Source organism: Benincasa hispida, chromosome 8, assembly GCF_027475165.1.
Source record: "Benincasa hispida cultivar pf3 chromosome 8, pf3_genome.v1.1, whole genome shotgun sequence".
Taxonomy (NCBI): Eukaryota; Viridiplantae; Streptophyta; class Magnoliopsida; order Cucurbitales; family Cucurbitaceae; genus Benincasa; species Benincasa hispida.
This window is the reverse complement of record NC_143485.1, coordinates 44,754,889-44,778,094: the sequence shown is the minus strand read 5'-3', so window position 1 is coordinate 44,778,094 and position 23,206 is coordinate 44,754,889. Positions and strand designations below refer to the sequence as shown.

The following is a 23,206-nucleotide window of genomic DNA, read 5'->3' as shown; positions in this document are numbered from 1 at the left end:
GTTATGGCCAGGGAGGTGAAAGTTTTGCATAGAAAGGAGGTGCCACTAGTGAAGGTTCTATGACAGAACCATCAGTTTGAGGAAGTAACTTAGAAGCGAGAGGACGAAATGAGAGCACTGCATCTAGAGCTCTTCCAGGATTAGAACTTTCGAGGACGAAAGTTTATTAAGGGGGGAAGAGTGTGACGGCCCAAAGATAGGTGATTTGGGGACCTCGAGTTATGTGCAAAGGAAAAAAAAAGAAAAATATTTCTTTTTCTTTTCCCTTCTTCTTCCTCCTCCAGCCGCACGCTCCCTCCCCTCTCACTGTGCAGTTACCGCGCTCATTAGCCATCTTTGCATCCCTGTCCGTCGAACCGAAGCAAAGAGTGGTGAGCCGATCGTGAAGCTTTGTCCGCCGCCTCCTCGTGTCTCAGCCCAGCGCGCTTCGACCACCTTCAGCCACTCGACCATGGGTCTCTAGCCACGTCGAGTTCTTCGACTGCTTTCTTTCGTCTCCGTTCTCCTTCTGCCAGCCATTGATCTAAACCCCAAGCGCTGTCTGCCTGTCACCGGTTCTGGTTGCCGCCGAATCATGGTAGTTCTGGCCGATCTGTCTGTTGGGGTAAGTTCGGTTTCTTTTTTTGAAAGTCCATTGTCATTTGGGATTCTTAGGCCTAAGCTAACCTTCACCTATGGAATTTGTGATTGGTTTCAGGAACGTATAGCGGTGAAGGAAGTTTTCGAGCAGAGTAAGTGTTTTTTTTGGGACAGTTCGTTATCCGGAGATAAGTGGTTTACTGCCGATTTTGCCCTAAGATTTTGATAAGCATGCTGAAAAATTCTTATGTCTTGTATGAGTAAATTGTGATGAAATTTGATATGGGTAATTGTGCTGAAGTTGATGTATAAGAATACTGTGGTAAAGTTGGATGTATGTGTAGACTCGGATACTGTGATAAGGTTTGATGCATGAGTAGATTGGGGATAATGTGCTAAGGTTGATGTATGAGTAGACTGTGATAAAGTTGATGTATGGATAACGGTGTTAAAATTTGATGCTGATTCATGGCCTTGATTGCATGCTTATGTCTGAGATTTTAATGACTGTTAGTTCCAAGATTCATGATTGTATGCTTATGTCCATATGAGATTTTAATGGCTGTTAGTGTTACCATTGTGCTATGCACATCGCATGTGTGAGCCTTCGGGCCCACGCCCTACGCTTATGTACGGTGTCATTTTTGGGATCACCACTTGTGTTTATGCATGTGACCTTTGTTTCATTACTTATGAAAGCGTGCCTTCGAGTTCGCCCCTTATGCCTATGCCTATGATGTCCTTGTGCATTTTGGTCCAATGGAAAGACTAACAGATCACTGAGTGGGCCCAGTAGTGGGCTGCTTACTGAGTATATTTTTATACTCATCCTTTTCTTTCCCTACTTTTTAGGTAAGGGTAATGACAGACTGACGCATGACAAGAGAGATCCGTGGCCTCGCCATTAGGACGATTTACTACTTCCGCACTTAGTATCATGTTTTGAAGTCTGGTTTAGGAGTTAGGGGTTTTACACTCTCATGTAAAATTTATTAAATTTATTTGGTAAGTTTTTTTTTTTTACTTTATTTTATCTTACTTTTGTTTTAGTTAATTTATTATTATGTAATTATGTTTTCTTATCTTTGCTCATTTGAGCACTATTAAATAAAATTTTGGCTCTTTTATTTGATGGTTTAAAAGAAAATATACGGTTAAGCCTATGTATGCATGAAGTAGCGTCCTAGAAATAAGTAGGAAAGTAGGGTCGTTACATGTTCGTACTCATGGGTTCTCCCAAAACCAAGTAAAAGTTTGGAGATATCCAACTATGTCTAAGGTGTCCCTTCTCTCAGTCATGATCATATTATATCATTTCCCAATCTAAATTTAATTTATGCTCTTATGCAGTTGGCGACATTGATTTCTTAGTAATTAACGGTTTGAACTATTGATTTACGTAATTGGTTATTCTCTCTTTTGATTATCTTTAAAATTTTAGTTGTGAACGTTGGTTTCTGAAAGGTTACTCATGTTTGACTTGAATTGTGTTGAATTTGAAGCATTCTTGAGTTGATTCCTAATCTAGAGTGAGTTGGCTTTTAATTTGGAGTTGGTTGTTGATTCATGACTGAACTATTTATGCTTTAATACTTTCGAATTTCAGTTTTTGTAAAAAGATTAAGTCAAGTTTCGCTTCAGGGAGTTTAACAAAATAATAATAATAATTCAAACAGAGTGGATGTTGATTTGTTCAAATTTAGCTTACCAATGTTTAGAAATGAGTAATTTATGATTAATTTGGTTATATATATTTTAAGTTTTCGTATAGTATTGGTCTCTTCCAACCACACTCTAACCAAGATTGCAAAGCTTTAAAGTAAGTTAGTTGATATTTATTTGCAGAATAATCTCCTCTCAGCATGTACCTATTTTTTAAGGTTAGAAGATTAATTAATTTTGAGAAAGTGGAGCTGTTATCCTTAATTTATTGAGATGGTGGAATCCATGTAATTTCTTTCCTTTCATTTCTGTTTTCTTTCTTTCTTTCTTTTTCTTTTGTTTTACTTGAATTAGTAATCATGTGCTTTTACTCTTCTGACTAAAGCCTTGCTAACAGTATATGTCTTTACCAAAATAACATTAGGTTAAAAACATTTTCAAGATACTTTTGTTGTGCTTTTTCACTCTTTTCTATCCTATTAATGAGAATTGATTGAAACTAACTTATGCAAAAATACTTTTCCCTGCAAGTAGTTACTAGTTAACTTTTATTAGTGGACTTATGCTATTGAAAGGAAAATAATCAATATTAATCTTTTTGAATTTATGCACTTACACACAACTGAATATCACATCTCTTATATGTGTATTGACAACTTTTATTAGTGGACTTGTTTGCACTCATATTTGAAGTTGAAATGCATATTGTTCTCTATGGAGCTTGCTTGTTTGGACTCATATTTGAAGTTCAATGCATTTGAGGAGTGATGTAAAGCAGTCGGCTCCAATCTTCAGGCACAACGTGAAGGACATTCTTCGCAAGTGGTTTTAAGAAGAATCTACCTCCAAGTAAGTTCTCTTTGCTTTTAATTCACTTGTTTTGTTTGGTTCATAATTTCATTCTTAAATTTCTATCAGAACAAATGTAGAAGATCTAAATAATGGGTTCTTGTTAGAATTCATTTGATGTGTGCTAGAAATTTAATACGCATGTTTTGGGAGTATTCATGTCGGTTAAATGCATAAATTCGTATAATTTATCAATTTGGGGTAGAAATTTCATTCATAGTTGGGTTTATTGTTGGTTAAATGGAAGAAACCTTGTTTTCAATTCATTTTGGGTCTATGTTAAAGATTGTAGAATCCAAAATTCTTAAGACTCCTTCCATGTCAAGTACAATAAGAGAAAGAGTTAAGCTTAGCAATGATAAATAGGTACATGCTGAGAGGAGATTATTCTGCAAATTCTTAAAGACTCCTTCCATGTTAAAGATTGTAGAATCCTTGTAACAGACTTCAAACAAACTTGGTTCTTTTTGTAAAAAGAGAGAAGAATAAAAAGAGTGTTTTGTTTGTGATTTTTCTTTGAATGAAATGAAGGAGATTGAATGTGTGTGAAGACCTATCTTGTATTCTTGATCTCTGTTTTCAAATTAGTAAATAAATTCTCTAAATGTCTTTTACAATGAATGTAGGCTGTAAAACTGAACCACTATAATATACTAACTTATTAAATATATTTAATTAATTAAATAATAATTTGATATCAAATACTAAATTAATAAAACACCTAATTCAAACATGAATCCTATTCATGTAATCCATATTTAAATTTTTTGAACTTTTCAATTACGTTTAATTTCAATAAAATTAAACGTTAATTATATCGAATATAATTATTTAAACCTTAAATTGAAACTTGAACATTTCAAATTCCAAACCCTAATTTTGAATGGGAACATTTCAAATTCGCTCAATATTCTAATCCAAGGTTTAATCTTTTACGAGTTAGTAGAGGGACCTTATGGACCTACAAATCATGAGCTCCAACAATTTGAGATTAATCGGTTAAACTCTTTAATCCCAATTAATCAATATTCGTTAACCACCGAGACACACCACTATAGTTTGATGGTTGCACTCTCGTCATGTAGATATATTTCTGTCTACTTGATATAACCATAATCATAAACTTGATCCTTCACAGGTCGTTTGTATTTACAACTAGGTCAAAATTATCGTTATACCCCTATAAATACATCTTACTCCTTAAGCTCCCACTGATCCTCTATTGAACAATTAGTTTATAGTCCAAAAAATAAACCACATCCCTCTCAACCATGAGAGGTCGGGACTCCTTTGTTCAAGACCTGGAATCAGTACTTAAGGGAACAACCTATTTGCTAATCCTAAAATGAGTAAGAGTGAATTCCATCTTGTAGGACTATGTCCTCAGCTATCTATTCGATCTTATCCCCAAAATGAGAGGCTTATTGAGCAGTGTTGTGGAACTACTCTCACTTATGCAGATCAAAGGATAATCTGACATAAACAGGAGTTCATAGTTAGCTCAGGATTAAGATCGAGTTACCCTAGGTCATCAAATTGAAATAGACAGTTTTAACAGTAAACGGTCGTCATAAAGAAAAGTGACTATTTCGTGGTCTGGTCTTATGCAAACATGTTTTGAATAGGATGCCCCCACTCGCATATGTCCACATGAACGATTTTGGGATCACGTCGTTTGTATCAATATACAAAGTGGGTTGCATCCATAGTATCTTCAGGACGAGGTATGCAATCTCATTCATATACTTATAGACCTTTTAGGCTATATACTAGAACTTTTTTCTCTTTTTTGTCTCTACATAAAGTTAAAGTATTCATACTATAGCCTTAGGTTCATTTATTGGATTTTTTTAACAGAATGCAATTCCAACAATACTTTTATTGATAAATTGAATATGTTTCCAAAAGTACAAACAGTGAGTTTTAGGACATTCCCAAAAAATGCTTGAACATGATCCACCTTATATGTCAACTATATACTATTCAAGACTACATATGATAACCTGGGATTTTTAGACGGTTAATGGAATTTAGTATTGCATAATTAATAATTAAATTAATCAACTAATAATTACAAGGTTTTAGGGTTTAAATCTCAACACAAAGTTGTTAGGTTCTATAGACTGACTTACATTGTAAGTCCAGAATGTCCCTATGGCTCATCAAGGGATTCTTCGTCATTGCCAAGTACGTCTTGCAAGTAAAATTTTTATGAAAGTTTTTCCATGGAAATATTTGTTTAGCTTAGTATACCAACTATTTTGTATTGTTGGTTTAACAATATGAAAGAAGTTAGTATGTGATTATTATTTAATATGCGGTTATTATTCAGTTATGGCACAATGAAAAGGAAAAAGAAATCATGCGATCATTTCGTACTAGTTTATCTCATGGTAAGACTGTTAGAAAGGAACATATATTTCAGTTCAAGATCTTAAACTTGATGAAACCACGTAGTATTATGACAGTCAAGAAAGAAATGGTCGTACATGTTTACACTATGAAATAAGTTGTCCAAATGAGGAGTTACTGAGGAATTGTATCATATTTTACATTGGGAAAGAGACTAGTGGTACTAAAGGAAACTTTATCGCATCATGCCATGTAATTAAGTACGTGATTAAAAATTGCTTGATAAATAAAAAAGAGAAGAAGAAGAAACTATAGTATCATTAAAAGTTACTAGATGCTAAAGTTCAATGTTTCGAGGAAAATTTTGTAAGGATTAGTAGGTCTTGATCACTATTGTGGTACTGAGGATTGATGGATTGAATAAGAAATTTTGTTTAGGTTCTTCATGTAACGTGACTAAAAGGTAGAAAAGCTACTAGTTAGAGTACAAGTGATAATATTAGGATCTTATTTTGTAGTACTAAGTTTAGTTGTTGATATCAAGGAAAGCCAAAATAGTTGAAAATAATGTTGACATAAAATAGGGGAAAAAAGCAAGTTTGATTGAATTATTGTTTTTGGTACTTGAATTTTGTTTATGTTTTTATGGTGATGAAAAGACTTAAGTTTAATTAACTATGCCAAGAGGAAGGATAAGCATTTAGAGTTTTAAAGCAATGTTATATTGTGAAGAGTACTCTATTAAAGTTTTAAGTTTGGAATTAAATTGTTGAATTTGAAGAAGTTATAAATGGTCATATGTCTTGGTATAGAGATTATGTTTCTCTTGGAAAATGAAAAAAAAAAACACCTTGATTTTATTGGCCTTAATAAGGATGAGTGCAAGGAAAATAAAAGTATTTAGAAAAACGTTTTACTATGTTGAGAAAATAAAGGAATTTAGTGTTTTGAGACTACAAGGAACTCATTGTTAACATGAACTCATTGTTGAGAAAATAGACCTTAGTATTTGTTCATTGAAAAAAGAAAAAAGTTTGCTTGGTTGTTGGTCATGGAACTCATTGTTAACATGAAAAATTCCTCCTCAAAATAAAATATTAAGTAGAGACAATTGAGCATTGGAAGGATAAGTAGACAATCATTTTGATTTAAATGTGAAAGTAATCTAGCTCCATGTAAAGATAAGTAGGCAATCTAGATCTTCAAGGATGACTACTAGCACAAGAGATGAACTCGAGAATAGTGCACTTCCATCCCAATGACATCTTATAGAGTGGTTTTAGTAGGATTATATAACAAGTCACAGATACATGAACTATTTATTGAAGTTTTTCACATGCTCTTATGTTTTGCCTTGGGCCATGAGAATTTTTTTTTTTATTAAAGAAGAAAGATGGATCAATCCAAGTATGTATCAACTGACAAGGATTGAATATTTGTCACACTCCCTCCTAAGTTTCATATCTCAAACCCGAAAGGAGATCTGAAGACAACTGACACCACCCTTGTGATATTAACTATCCAACTTTTACCAACTCATAAGATAACAAATATGTATAATTTTAGTTAATTTTTAGCAGCGGTTACAAAAGTTCATTCTAAATACATTTCCAATCCTAGTTAATCCTAATGGCTTTCAAAAGTAACCCGATCCGAATTTTGCTCTGTGAGAAAGTGGCAATTCCAGACCTTAAGTGGCTTTTTCCAGAACGTCCGACTTCTGCTACCTAGGGGGGAGGGGGAAATAAAAGATTGGAAAACATAAGCTAAAAATCTCAATGAATGGTGTATTTTTAAAAGGAAATACATTTGTTTCATAAATTCATTTTTGGAAACCAATTTCACAATCAAACAATCATAACACATAAGAATGTAACCTTTCTAGCCTGATAACTGACTATCCTTAAGATGATCATGTATTTCTCGGGGGGTTCCCATGAATTTCCCAATATGCATGTTGTGGAAACAATCCCAATACTCTATTTAGAATCATGAGAGCTAATAAGTAGAAAATGCGGTGATAATACTTAGAATTCGGGAAAAAATTGAGTTTTGCATCAATTAGCACCTAAATCCTCACTGACCCCAATATTATGCATTACTCTATGCCAGAGTGTCTATTTTTGTAGCTATCACAGGAATCAAACGCATGCATTGGAAATAAGTAATCGAAGATAAACGCATATGCTGAAGCCAGGTGATCGCAAAGACAAACTCATGCATTGAAAGTTGGATTGCATACATCCATCGCATGGAAGTTACGGTGATCGTATGCGTCCATCGCATGGAAGTTGCGATGATCGTATGCATCCATTGCATGGAAGTTGAGGTGATGGTATGCGTCCATTGCATGGAAGTTGCGGTGATTGAATGTGTCCATTACATGGAAGTTGCGGTGATCAAGTGAATGTGGTGATCAATTGGAAATTGCGGCCACGGAGTGACAACCATAATAGAAGGACGATCGCAAGATGGGTAGAATGCGTTGATGCTTCAACTGAATCAAGCTTGAACGCATATCTTGGGAGTATCAACAAGATAAGATGATGTGACATTGCCCATACTAAAAAAAGCAGCAATGAGCCATAACGCAATCATGATAGCTGTCGGCGTTTAAACCCTATAAATAGCCCCTTTAACCTTCATTTCAAAGTATCTGAACTTCTGCCTCAAGGTAGAGGTTTGCAATCACAGATGAGAGCTTGAACAAGATTTTTAGTGAGAATTCTTCACCTCTACAATCTAGACCGAGTGAATACCGGAGCTTTCGCTGGAGATAGAGCTCGAAAGAGACATCTCCACCATTCATCCATGGCACCACCGGTAGCCTTGACACAGAGTCCTTCATATCTCTTCTAACCTCTGTATTGTATTAAATTTTAGCTTAAGACATTAAAATAATTTGAAAGTAATGCATCTTTTGATTCCTTCAATGCCATCTTCTTCATCATCTTTATCTCTATCATTGCTTATCTTCAGCATTTATTTATCAAAAGTGATCGCATACTTAATCGTATAACCTAGAGATAGGACGCATGTAGCAACCCACCGAGAGTGTGCGTTGTGCGAGTATAATGAGTTAATCCTCTTTGTTTGGTGAAAGGCTGTAGCAACGCTTGTCTATGGGATGTTACATTGTTTGTCTATAAGTTAAATAGCCGCATCTAACTACCTGAGAAGGTAAGAGATGGAACACACTAAAACAAAGTTCCCATTATTCCTAGAGATAGGCACAATCTTATGCTCGACGCAACCATGCACTATAGAGATATAGTCATGCGGCTGACCACTGAGAGGTGTGCGATGCGTTAGTGTAATGAGCCGAGATTACTCAGGCGATTTAAGATAATAAACATTACTATGTGTTAATGGTTGTTATGTATCTACCTATTCTCATCGTAAGTCTTCTATTGCTCAATCTATTTAGTTAGGAGTAGGAGTAGTGTATAAATCTATTAAACTTCTTTTTTATTTTTATTCATTGCCTCAAACACATTACTTCATAAGAATTATTGAGTGACAAGTCCCTGTGTTCGACCTCAAATTACCCGAGAAACTTTTGTTCACGTTATACTTGGCACGAGCATAAGAAAACTTGTGATAGGAACGCATGATCATTGCATACTAGATTAACGCATTTTCATTCCGACGGATGACCTCAAACACATGGGTATAAACACATAGCTTAAGCCATGTCTAACGCATGATTGCATGTACAACCCCATCCGTCCCTAATGAAAATAATTATTCTCCTTCCATCAAGTTTTTGGCGCCATTGCCAGGGACTTGGTAACTAATGTTTTGTGAAGCTTTGTGTTCTCGCAGGCACCCTTTCAATCTTAGGCGTATTATAGATTGTGCGACCAAGCTACAAACAATATTTGAAGTATAGGCGATGCGTTGAAAGTCAAATATTAACCCCGAGATAGAAAGGCTATGAGCTGAAAGCAGTTAGACGCATGTCAAGCATCATGTGTCCAAAAATTGCTGGAAGCAACAATGGTCAGGGCGAACCCCTTGACCCAAGCAGTTGAGAGCCATCTCCTACATGGGAGACTCCTTGCAGTGACAACACTCCAATTTCTCCAAGGACGTCTTCTACTCTATCTTTACATTGCTTTCTTAGTTTAGATTATTGTTTTATTTATTGTTATTTTGGATATGCGGCAGTTTCCTTGGTTGTGGTGTGTTTGCTCCTTGTAGGTGTGATAATAACTCTCCTCAGCGCACAGTTACAATAGAAGAATCCTCCACATCCTTCAACACATAGCTTCAATCGCATGAATTCCAACGCATTGTCGCATGCATTGTCCTACCTAATGTTCTATTCTTGTTATCTTTTATTCCTTATCCTTTTGAAATTCTCTTTGTCTGATTGTGGTTCTTTGCGATGCATCTATAATGGTACAAATAATTCACCGCATCCTCTAACTAGTATCGCAAGGGTCTCCATACTTTTAATAGCTTCCTTAAATTGTGAAAGTCTATAGTTTTATTATATGCAAACCCTTGCTCAAGCATTTGTTATCACATTCCTGTTGAGTTTGTTTTTAGCTTGCAGTGAGAACGTTGTCACCCTCTAAGTTTGGAGGTGGTAGCGGTCTCCGAGAATTGCGTTCATTCCCCTAAGAAAAATTGAAAATAACAACTCCACTATCAACGCAATGGGGAATCCCATGTTGATAAGAGTTAAGTTGTGAAAGACATTTACCAGTAGTTGGATGTCCGCATGAAACCCATGGGAGCAAGAAAAAACGAAGGTAAGTCGTCAGGATCAACGCATAAGCGCAACTCCTCTGTCTGGTGTAAGCCAAATCAGGCAAGACATGAGTTGAGTTGAGTATGGAATGCAACCGAGGTTGGATGCCCGCATGACACACGTGGGGGTAAGCCAAAACAAAGAGCGTAACCAGGATCAACGCCGTATTCGAATGAGTAATCGCATAATCTGGAATTGTTTTGAACGAACGCATTCTCAAGAGCTGAACACAAAGTTGTGGCGAATGAATAAAACGTTTTTTAGCAAAGGCTTGCCGAATTTAACTTTAAAAAAATTTCTTTGGAGAAGCAGTCGAAGTGGAGGAGAGTATTGCGTCCATAGTTAGAGGCACGAGTAAATTATATTCTGAGAAAATGGTCATCGCAAAGAGAAGTTGGAAGGTGAGTTAAGAATTTCTTGAGTATAACACATGCTTGAGGACAAGCATGATTCTATGTTTGGGGGTGTGATAACTGGCAGAAATACCAGTTATTATAAGCCTTTTATTTAGAATCATGAGGGCTAATAAGTAGAAAATGCGGTGATAATACTTAGAATTTGCGAAAAAATTGAGCTTTGCGTCGATTAGCACCTAAATCCTCACTAACCCTAATATTATGCATTACTCCATGCCAAAGTGTCTATTTTTTAGCTATCGCAGGAATCAAACGCAGGCGTATAAGCAATCGAAGACAAACACGTGCATTGAAGACAGGCAATCGTAAAGACAAATGCATGCGCTGAAAGTTGGATCGCATGTGTCCATCACATGGAAGTTGCGGTGATCGTATGCGTCCATCGCATGGAAGTTGCAGTGATCGTATGCGTCCATTGCATGGAAGTTATGGTGATCGAATGCGTCCATCGCATGGAAGTTACAATGATCAAGCAAATGCGATGATCAATTGGAAATTGCAGCCATGAAGTGACAACCATAATAGAAGGACGATCGCAAGATGGGTAGAACGCGTTGATTCTTCAGCTGAATCAAGCTCGGACGCATACCTTGGGAGTATCAACAAGATAAGACAATGTGACATTGCCCATACCGCGAAAAAAGCAATAGAGCCATAACGCAATCATGATAGTTGTCAGCGTTTAGACCCTATAAATAGCCCCTTCATTCTTCATTTCGAAGTATCCGAACTTCTGCCTCAAGGTAGAGGTTTGCGATTAGAGATGAGAGCTTGAACAAGATTTTCAGTGAGAATTCTTCACCTCCACAAACCAGACCGAGTGACGACCGGAGCTTTCGTTGGAGATAGAGCTCGAGAGAGACATCTCCACCATTCATCCATTGCACTATCGACAGCCTTAACGCAGAATCCTTCATTTCTCTTCTAACCTCTGTATTATATTACATTTTAGCTTAAGGTATTAAGACAATTTGAAATCAATGCATCTCTTGATTCCTTCAATGTCATCTTCTTCATCATCTTTATCTCTATCATTGCTTATCTTCAGTGTTTATTTATCAAAAGTGATCTCATACTTAATCGTATAACCTAGAGATAGGACGCATGTAGCAACCCACCGAGAGGTGTGCGTTGTGCGAGTATAATGAGTTAATCCTCTTTGTTTGGTGAAAGGCTGTAGCAACGCTTGTCTATGGGATGTTGCATTGCTTGTCTATAAGTTAAATAGCCGCGTCTAACTGCCTGAGGAGGTAAGAGATGGAACGCACTAAAGAAAAGTTCGCATTGTTCCTAGATATAGGCACAATCTTATGCTCGATGCAACCATGCACTATAGAGATATAGTCATGCGGCTGACCACCGAGAGGTGTGCGATGCGTTAGTACAATGAGCTGGGATTACTCGGGCGATTTAATATAATAAACATTACTATGCGTTAATGGTTGTTATGTATTTGCCTATTCTCATTGCAAGTCTTCTATTACTCAATTTGTTTAGTTAGGAGTAGAAGTAGTGTGAATCCATTAAACTTCTTTTTTATTTTTATTCATCGCCTCAAACACATTGTTCACAAGCATTATTGAGTGACAAGTCCCTGTGTTCGACCTCAGATTACCCAAGAAACTTTTGTTCGCGTTATACTTGGCCCGAGCATAAGAAAACTTGTGATAGGAACGCGTGGTCATTCTGACGCATGATCTCAGACACATGGGTGTAAACGCATAGCTTAAGCCATGTCTAACGCATGATTGCATGTACAACCCCATCCCTCCCTAATAATAATAATAATTTTCCTTTCAACACACATATAATAAAATATATATAATTCAAATAGACGAAAATAGGGAAAACCCTACTCACAATCCTCTTGATAATTCCCTTTACAATCTTTTTAGAGCAGCCCTTGGTCTATATTTCCTGAATTTTACTTAAATTTTGAATTTGCTTGAATGTCCTCAAATAAATTAATTTTAGCTTTAAATATATCTTTAATTTGAAACCATTAGCTTATCCACTTCAAAGATACCTAAAAATAGGTTTAACGCCAAAAAACACAGCTTTGGAAGTTATTTAGGAAGTCTAATGGATGCGGACAGTTGTCCGTGCACTGGGCTAGGCGTGGCTGGGTGGCAGTCCTCGCATAGGCGTAAGCGTGACACAAGCGCTAGGCATGGTTATGCGCATGCGAAGGGCTGGGCAGTGTGCTCAACGCAGGCGTACACTGGGTTGTTGGGTCGTGCGTGTTGACAGGCGTTCGTGTCATCTAGATGCATACCTTGCGATGGGCGTGTATGCGCGCCTGCGTTGTGCATCAGCCGTGGATGCGTGCGATGGCGCCTACCTTGTTTGTTCAGCTAGGCCTTTTACCTTTCAACGCAAATTCTTCACTCCTCACTTGTCCAAATTTAACAACAGCCTAGGGTCACTTAGTATACTTCTTTCTCAACATTTTTACCCCAATTTTACTGGATTTGTATGAGTGATTTGTGAAAGTTGTCCCCTTGCTGCCCTATTTATAGAAGCCCTAAAGCCCTCAATGCTTGACACCTCGCCAGCCCTGCATGTCTAGATGCCTTCCTCATGCATTTTCCAATGACTCTACCTTGCGACCAGCTCCTTGCATGTGTCTGAAGGTTCCTCTTCCTCTTAAACCAACGTATAACCTTCCATTTCGTGCTTTGTGGTGCGCCTACCTCCTCCTTGCTTTAGCCCAAACTTCAATAGATTCGGCCACTTGTCCCGATTTGTTGTCAACTTAGCCTCGCTTCCCAAGTTTACTTCCTTCAACGCATACTTTCCCATGGTCGCATAGCTCTCATTGGATGTATAGCCTTTTTTGGCCGCATCCACCTTGTCAACGCATAGCTCTCCCAACAACTAACCTCACTTGGCCTCATTTGGACGCATGGTCTTACTTGGGTGTTTTCACTATTTGATTGTCGCATAGCCTTCTTGCGTCCACGCCTATCTTCAAGTTCAACGTATAGTCTCATGGTTGGCACATACCCTATTCGTCCAACGTATACCTTTGCACTCAACACTTAGTGTCATGGCCTTCCTCCATGCACACCTTATGTAGCCAATGCGAAAGACTCATCGCCTAGAGCCTATTCTTGCCACGCATCAACCCTTCTAATATTAACATGCTTAACCAACAAATAAACTCATGGCAGGGCCCTCGACCATCATATGTTTTGGCATGCCTTGAGCCAAATTCTTGGCCCAAGGCCATCTTTGCCCTTGGTCGCACGTCTCCTCTTTGTCCAACTAACCTCGCATGAACTTGTTTGGCGCATTACTCATGCCTAATGCATAGCAACCATTTGCCCAACTCCTAGCCATTAACTCCACATCGTGCCTTTCCGAGCACAACTCACCATCGCTTGGTGTCCTCATGCGATCAAAACTTAGCTATCAAGGTTAACTCTTCTAGGTGCTCGCCTAACATCCAAATGACAAGGCCTTTGCCCATTGAGTCCTTACACCAACGCCTCACTTTAATTCCCATACTTAGCCAAATTTTATCTTTCATAACCAAGCTTAGCTACATTTAATGTTTTCCTTCTCCTCAGGCTTCCTTCAGGAATATTCACTTATTCTCCTCGTTATCCAAGTTTGGCCTAATTTGCTTAAATGAGATTAAAGGATTTATATATATTTGGTTACTTATAGTACAATTATTTATAAATATATTCATTTTAGTTTTATTTAAATTTATTATTTTTTTTTGAATAATTTATTCTCTAACAACTCTTAAAAATTTTCATTATCTATAAATTGAAGTTGAGTTGTTAATCTTAATTTAATATATGAAAATAATTAAATCAGATTTTTACTTATTTACATTTTACTTCTTGTAGAACAAAATTTTAAATAACTGACCCGAGTAACCTAACTCAAATATTTCATGGTTGGGTTGGGTTGAATTGGGTTCATTTTTTATAAGGGTTATTTGGTTGAAGAAATTTATAATCCGAACAATTGGGCTGGGGCTAAAAAGCCCTTCAACCAAATCCAACCTAACCCACGAACACCCTTAGTTCTCAGAGTTCTCAGATCGAATATGTTAAAGTTGAAGGAAGATAAAGAAGGCGTTAAAATTGAACTCCCCATACCTTCTGCGACGTGATTTATGGAGAGAAAATTAAGAGAGGGGGGAGAGAGAGGGAGTTGTAACTCTCTCCCTTTAATTTTAAAATTAAATTAGAAATGAATTTAATTCAATTTAGTTAGTAATAATTATATATACTAACTAATTATGTTATATATATAACTATATGTTATTAAATATAACACATAACATGTAGTTATTATATTGTATCAAATATAATAAAACCTATAGTTTTATTTCTCTCAATAATACATGACATTTAATATAAATTCATATTTATACTAAATTTAATTATATGAATCTCTTCCATATAATTAATACTTGAATCACATTCAAATATTAAACTCCTCTCAAAATAAACTTTGTATTATAATGTATCAAGTACATTATATTAATTATATCATATATAATTAATTCTCTCAATTAATTTGAACAATTCAAAATTAATCCAAAATTAATTTTCAATAATCCCTATTGAGTTATAGAAGGCACCTTATGGACCTGTAGATTGAAGCTCCAATGGTACTTGGATAATTAATTAATCTCTTCAATTAAATTACCCAACACCTATTAACTGTCGATCACTCCACTAAAAACCGACAACTGCACTCTTTGCGCTGCAAATATATTTCTGTGTTCATTGGATATAACAACGCAATGACCCTTCACAAATTTCTTGTAAATACAATTGGGCCAAAATTACCATTTTGCCCCTATAATTACATCTAAGTCCTTACGTACCACTGATCCCTCTAATGAACAATAAGTCATAGTCCAACTATGACCAATCCCTTTCAGGCCGAGAGAGGGTACGACCACATTGTTCAAGCCCTTAAGGGAGCAATTTATCTACTTACCCCGACATCAGGGATGGGTGAATTCCGTCTTGTGTTGTTGTGTTTCTAACTTCCTAATTAGACGAATCCCCAAAATGGTAGGCATATCGAGTCGATGATCTGACCACTCCCACCTATGCGAGTTAAAAGACTACCTTCATAGGCAGGAGTTCACAACTCATTTAGGATTCAGGTCATGCCACCTATGGTCATCCTTGTGAAATTTAAGTCTCTACTATTAATGACGTTATATAATGAGACTGTATAAGACTGGACCATGAAATGACTAAACTTTTTATATAGGATAACCCACTCACATGTCTCCACATAAATGATCAGGATCAAATCATTTATAGCACTTTACAACACTTGTAACATCTCTAAAGCGGGTCCTATCCAAAATGTTATCAGGATAACATAAGTAGCCTTATTTATCCACAAGATCGTTTAGGTTATCATTTAAACATTATCCACCCATATGTCTCTATATACATGTTTAAATTACATAAAATAACCTAGGATCTTTGTTTATGGGATTTAGTGTATGCTCATAAAATAACAATTTTTTTATTAGTAATATTTATTTATACAAAGTTTACAAACTACGAGAATACAAGAGAGATTTAGGATACCAATCCCAACAATCTTTCACTTGTCCTAAAGCTTAAGGAGCTAAATGTACAATACAAATAGAGTACAAAATACAATAAACTAAGGCATACACTATACCCCAGTAATATCTCCCACTTGCCTTAGACAATATGTCGCATATCCCATAAGCCTAAACTTTCTAGATGACTCTTGAATACTTTAGCCATGATAGTCTTTGTCAATGGATCAACAACGTTATGCTCTAAAGCAATCTTCATGACAATCACATAACCTTGATGCACAATCTCTTGAATCAAGGGTTATTTCCACTCAATGTGTTTGCCTTTTCAATGACTCCTAGTTTCCTTAGAAGTTGCCACAACACCACTATTGTCACAACAGAGTGTGATAGGCAAGACTTATTTGGAACAACTTCAAAATCAGTAAGGAACTACTTAAGCCAAACAACCTCTTTAGCAACTTCACAAGCAACTATGTATTTGGCTTCCATAGTGGAATCTGCGATGCATCCTTGCTTGATGCTCCGCCAAATTATAGCTCCTCCAATCAGAGTAAACACTAACCCTGATGTGGATTTTTTAGAATCCTAATCAATTAGAAAGTCAGAGTCCATGTATCCTGTAAGGATTAAATCCTTATTTCCATACACAAGCATATATTTCCTCATTCTTTGAAGATACTTGAGGATTGCTATGACCACTGTCCAGTGAACTAATCCTAAATTGAATTGATATTAACTGGAAATCCTTACTGCATAGCAAATGTCAGGTTTGGTATATAACATTGCATACATAAGGTTACCAACAATTGATGCAAAGGGAATTCGTCTCATTGCCTCAACCTCTTAAGGAGTCTTAAGACACTATTCCTTAGACAATATAATTCCATGCCTGAAAGGTAATAAACCCTTCTTGAAATTGTGCAACGAATATCTGACAAGCATCTTGTCAATATACGATGTTTGAGACAAGGCCAACCTTTTGTTCTTACGACCCTTGGTGATCTGGATCCCTAATACAAACTGCACCTTTCCCAAATCTTTCATTTGAAATTGGGCAGCAAGCCATTTCTTTACATCAGTGAGAAAACCTACATCATTTCTAGTGAGTAGGATATCATCCACATACAACACGAGGAAAGTTACTACGTTGTTAATGATTTTCTTGTAAACACAAGACTCATCAACATTTTGATCAAAGCCATAAGATTTAATCGCAGTGTCAAATCTTACATTCCATGATTGAGATGCTTGTTTCAGTCCATAAATAGATCGACGAAGCTTACAAACCTTTTGCTCTTAATCTTGTTCAATAAATCCTTCTGGTAGATTCATGTAGACGGTGTATTCAATATTGCCATTCAGAAAGGCAATCTTGACGTCCATTTTCCATGTTTCATAATCATAATATGTTGCTATGGACAAGAGAATTCTAATAGACTTTAAAATGACAATAGATGAGAAAGTTTCTTCATAGTCCACTCCCTCAACCTAGGTATAACTCTTTATCACGAGTCTAGCTTTAAATGTCTATACTTTTCCATCTACACCTCTTTGTCTCTTGTAAATCCACTTACAACCTGTAGGTTTTATCCCATCAGGTTGATCTACAAGCTCCCAAACATAATTGAAGTACATGGACTCCATTTCTTGATTCATGGTTTAATCCATTCATCCTTGTCAATATCTTTCATTGCTTGTTTATAAGACAACAGATCCTCAACACCATCATCAGCTATGATGTCTTGGGTTTCTGTTAAATCCATGTAGCGTATAGGTGGGTTCATAACACTTTTACTACATCAAGGTAGTCTCAACTCTTGAAATGGATGTGAATGACTAGATGAACCGATATCAACAATTCTTGTTGATATATCAGCCCCTTCAATAACACTTGTTGAAGTCTCAGTAGATTCATTAGAAATTTCACTTAAAACAATTTTGCTTCGTGGTTTATGATCCCTCATGTAGTCTTTTTCCAAGAAGGTAATATTTGTCGATACAAATACTTTATTTTCATTTGGATAAAAAAGTACCTACCTATCGTTTCCTTGGGGTAGCCTATAAATAGACATACTTTTGAACGAGGTTCCAACTTTTTAGGATTTGTCATTGGCACTCTTTGAAGAAACGTTGTTCAAAATGTAAACAGCAGTCTTTATAGCATATCCCCCAAAACGACACAGAAAGTTGAGCATAGCTCATCATAGACCGAACCATGTCGAACATGGTTCTATTTCTCCTTTCCGATATACAATTCTATTGAGGTGTACTCGGACGTAATTCCATGTTCTATCATATAGTTTTGGAATCTTACTCTCCACCACGATCAGATTGTGATGTTTTTATCTTTTTATCTAACAAGTTTTCAACCTCATGAACTTTTCAAGTGTTTCATACTTGTGTTATATTAGGTATAGATACCCATATCTAGAATAATCATCTATGAAAGAGATGAAATATTCATACCCTCCTCGTGCTCTTACATTCATCGAACCGCAGAGATTTGAATGTATAAGCTCCAAGGTCTCTTTGGCTCTATAACTTTTTCCAGTAAAAGGTTGTTTTTTCATCTTGCCTTCAAGGTATGACTCACATACAAGTAAAGAGTTTTCCTCTAAACCATTTAGATTTGACTTTTCACCAATCTCTCAACCCTATTGAGATTAATGTGACCTAACCTTAGATGCCAAAGATGGGTATTTTCTTTAGGAGAAATTCTCGGTCTTTTAACAGTTCTTGCCTCTTTTAACATTTTAGTATTTAGCACGGCTTTAGTAACTAACGGCTTTAATAGATACAAGTTACTTTATATTGAGTCAAAGCCTCTCTATTCCATTCTTAAAAATAAACACTTTATTTTCAGAGAAGGATTGGGAATACTTTTATTCAATCAGACAAGAAACAGAAATTAAGTTCCTCTTGATAAGAATTACATATACGTCATCCCATAACATATATCATTTTTTGTCCGAAAATAACTTGAGTCTACCTACAACAACAACTAAAACGACCACATCAGTACCAACTCTAAGAATGATCTCTCCAACTACCAATTATCTCCAGGAATTAAATCCCTAATAGGAAGAACATATGTGATAAGTAGCTCCTGAATCAACTATCCAAGCAGGATCATCATTCTCTACTAAGCACATCTCCAAGATAAATAAATTAGATTTATTTTCTTTGGAGTTCTTCCTTTTTTGGAGAGTAATGGGATTAGTTCCATAACCCATTTCATAAACTCCAAGTTTCATCTCATAGGATAATCCTCGTTAATTAAATTCACTAAAGTCGGCAACATTTGCTTTCTCTATTTCTCTCTTGACATTCAATATGGACTAGAGTTTATCGAGGGAGCTGACATTACTAGTTTCGTAGTCATCAACCCAACTTTGCTATAATTGTGAAAACTTTCACTCAAATAATTCCTGCATTGATTGCATGATCTGATATATTGATTGCATGATCTGCATTAATCCTCCTTAATTAAATTCACTAAAGTCGGCAACATTTGCTTTCTCTATTTGTCCTTTGACATTTAATATGGACTAGAGTTTATCGAGGGAGCTGACATTACTAGTTTCGTAGTCATCAACCCAACTTTGCTTGAGTTGTGAAAACTTTCACTCAAATAATTCTTGCATTGATTGCATGATCTGATATATTGATTACATGATCTGCATTAATCCTCGTTAATTAAATTCACTAAAGTCGGCAACATTTGCTTTCTCTATTTGTCCCTTGACATTCAATATGGACTAGAGTTTATCGACGGAGCTGACATTACTAGTTTCATTGTCATCAACCCAACTTTGCTTGAATTGTGAAAACTTTCACTCAAATAATTCTTGCATTGATTGCATGATCTAATATACAATGACCATGCTTTCAAATCTTTTGGCTAAGACATTAGGTATGCTTACTAAAATGTAAACTCGACCTTATCATTAGCCTTCGTCCACATTTCGTATGCATCATGAACATTTTCTGTTCCATCAAGGGTTGGGACGTGAGGACAACCCCGGATAGAACCGAAAATGTTCGTCGTCATCAACCCAGCTTTGCTTGAATTGTGAAAACTTTCACTCAAACAATTCTTGCATTGATTGCATGATCTAATATGCAGTGACCATGCTTTCAAATGTTTTGGCTAAGACATCAGGTATGCTTACTAAAATGTAAACTCGAGCCTTATCATTAGCCTTCGTCCACATTTCGTATGCATCACGAACATTTTCTGTTCCATCGGGGTTGGGACATGAGGACAATCCTCAGTTAAGACGCCATGAAAAAAGTTTAAATTGAATTTTTCTAAGTTGTATAATTAAAATAGGCAAATAATAGGAATAAAAATAATTTGATATTTTTGCTGAAAAGAAACAAATTGATCTACATTTCATTTTAGCATAACTTTAAAAGAATCAATCAATTTTTAGCAAAAACTAAATGAGCCTCATTTAACATATAATTTTTACAATGATGCTTCAGTAATTTAGGACAAAAGCCACCGAAGGGTAGTCAGTTGTCCTTTCACTGAACTGAGACATTCTAAATTAATTATGACACCAGAATATCTTTTATTCCTATAACAATTAGTCATAATTGATTTGGTCAAGAAATCATTAACTAGCTCAACAATCTCTCATAAGTGTGACCCTTCATTTTAGACCTTACAGTTCCACCCCAATGAGCCAACCGAAGGGAAAAACCGATTGGGATAAAAACAAAAGTGATCCTATCATTTTCTGGAGTTCTCCTTGATATTGTCCTAATGCATAAACCATTCGAAGGGGGACGCTCCCAGGGCACCTCAAAGTTGTGCAAGAAGATCTCATGGTGCAAAATTAGGAAGGAAACCGTAGGACATGTTGACACACATCCCTTTCCCACTTACTATAAATACTCTCTCCATTCACCTTGATATGGACCCATGCAAACACTATCCGAAGGAGGACGTTCCCAGAGCGCTTCAAGGCCAAGCATGAGTCTCACAGTGTGAACATTAAGGGAGAAACGTGAGTGAAAATTTTACGTATCGTATACTAAGTATTTTAAAACCTATGATTTATTTAACTTAAGAAAAATACGGCTAATTATTTTTACTAAGTGATTGTTTAATTTTTCCCAACAATAAAACTTATTTTGGATAGTTAAATAATTTAGATTAATGATCATTACACTTTAAAAAACTTTAATTAACAATTGCATGCTTGTAGACAATTTACCTAATTCACCTTTCCAGGTCAGTTCTCAAGTAGGCATGTTCCGTTTCCGTCAACATAAATACCCTAGCCTAGACAAAAGATCCCTTATAGATACGTTTGCTTCAAATTTAATCTTCTATTAAAACCAATATAATCCTAAACTGATTAAAAAGATTAAACTAATTTCTAATCTCATTAGAAATTTGTGATCTTAGGTCTATGTAAATCATATTTTAAAACTATTTAAAAATTGATTTTACTTAAGTTCGCATGCAATTTTGAATTATTGATTTTAATTTCTAATTTTATTTAATTAAAACGATTGTAAAATAAATGAAACAAATTAAAACCATTCGTTGCATCGAATGACATACTTAATAAAATTATAACAGTTATAAGATTATCTAAAATATTGTCCTGCATCATGCAATTCTCATTTCATTATTAAACATACATAACACTTATATATTAAAGTAATGAAATAATTAATAACATACATCCAAACTATATATTATAACTCTTATAATATAAATGATGCATGACTATATTAATAATGCATGTGAACGTATAGTATAACACTTATATTGTATGATGCATGAGCATACTATAAAATAAAATCATGCAACTATATATTATGACATTTGTAATATAAATGATGTATTAATAATGCATAACCTATGGTGAAATTTTACTATATGACATACATTATGACGTAAATAATAAAAATAAACTATACATCAAATGCATAATTTAAACAACAATTTATGGACCGGGATTGGACTCTTAAACTATTAGTTAAATTAGTATAACATTTATATCAATTTAATTAATCAAAAGGCTAATTATTACATAAAATAATAGCCAAATAAGTTCAAAACAGGTGAACTAGATCTTGAACCGCACGAACCAGACTGTCCAACACCCGAACCGCCCACGAATCGCTCGAACCAAGCGAACCAGACACAAACCAGTTGAACTACGAATTCGACCGGAATTGCCACAAATGACTCAACAAACATCAAATACAAACTCTATAACATAAATTATGCCCAAAATACGGGTCCTTACAAATCAAATTTGTAAAAAAAAAATAATAATAAATAAAGGCTGTAAAGACTAGATCCAATCTCGAAATTATCCAAAATTGTAAACAATCATTCCATACATTCATTAACATATAGAATGCTAAAACCCACCATCAATTCTAAAAAATTGAAAAAAATTTTGGTCAAAACCTCACTCTGATACCAATTAAAGGAATCGGTGAAGGTTTATAGTGGAAGTGGGGATTGGTCCTAAATCTCAATTCTATAGAAATTGAGAAAATGAGATTAGGGATTAAGAAATACTAGCCTTTGAAGATGTAATCTTCTTCACGTATCCTCTTCTCCAAAAAAGTCACGTGCTGGAAACCTTAATTGGCCACACCATGAAATTTTCCTCTGTATCCTTTAGGATGAGAATCCAAGGAGTTATGTGGGCTCATGGTATTATTGGAAGAGAGAGTGAGAGTGAGAGAAGGAAACAGTAAAATCCTGAGAACTAATTCTCAGAGAAACTTTTGTAAATTTTTTTAACTGCAAAACTCAAAAGAAAGAAGAAGAAGATAACAACCCTCTACACACCCACTCATGCATGCTGTAGAGAGAAAAAATGGAGGGAGTTACAACTCTTTCCCAAAATTATTTTTCAAAAATAAAATTAATTCAAAGAAAAAGTAATTTAATAAAACATTTAATATATATTTATATGATAACCACTTTATCATATAATATATATTAAACTTCATATTATATCAAAATATATAACCCATATGTTATTATTG

General features: G+C 35.5%; 1 long non-coding RNA gene across 1 annotated transcript; it reads left to right on the top strand.

The window, feature by feature from the left end:
- The first annotated feature begins 2,908 nt into the window (after positions 1-2,908).
- On the top strand, positions 2,909-9,705 carry LOC150034618 (uncharacterized). Its single transcript, XR_016531021.1, has 2 exons — positions 2,909-3,090; positions 9,268-9,705. It is a non-coding gene; the product is annotated as an uncharacterized LOC150034618 (long non-coding RNA).
- Positions 9,706-23,206: the final 13,501 nt, after the last annotated feature.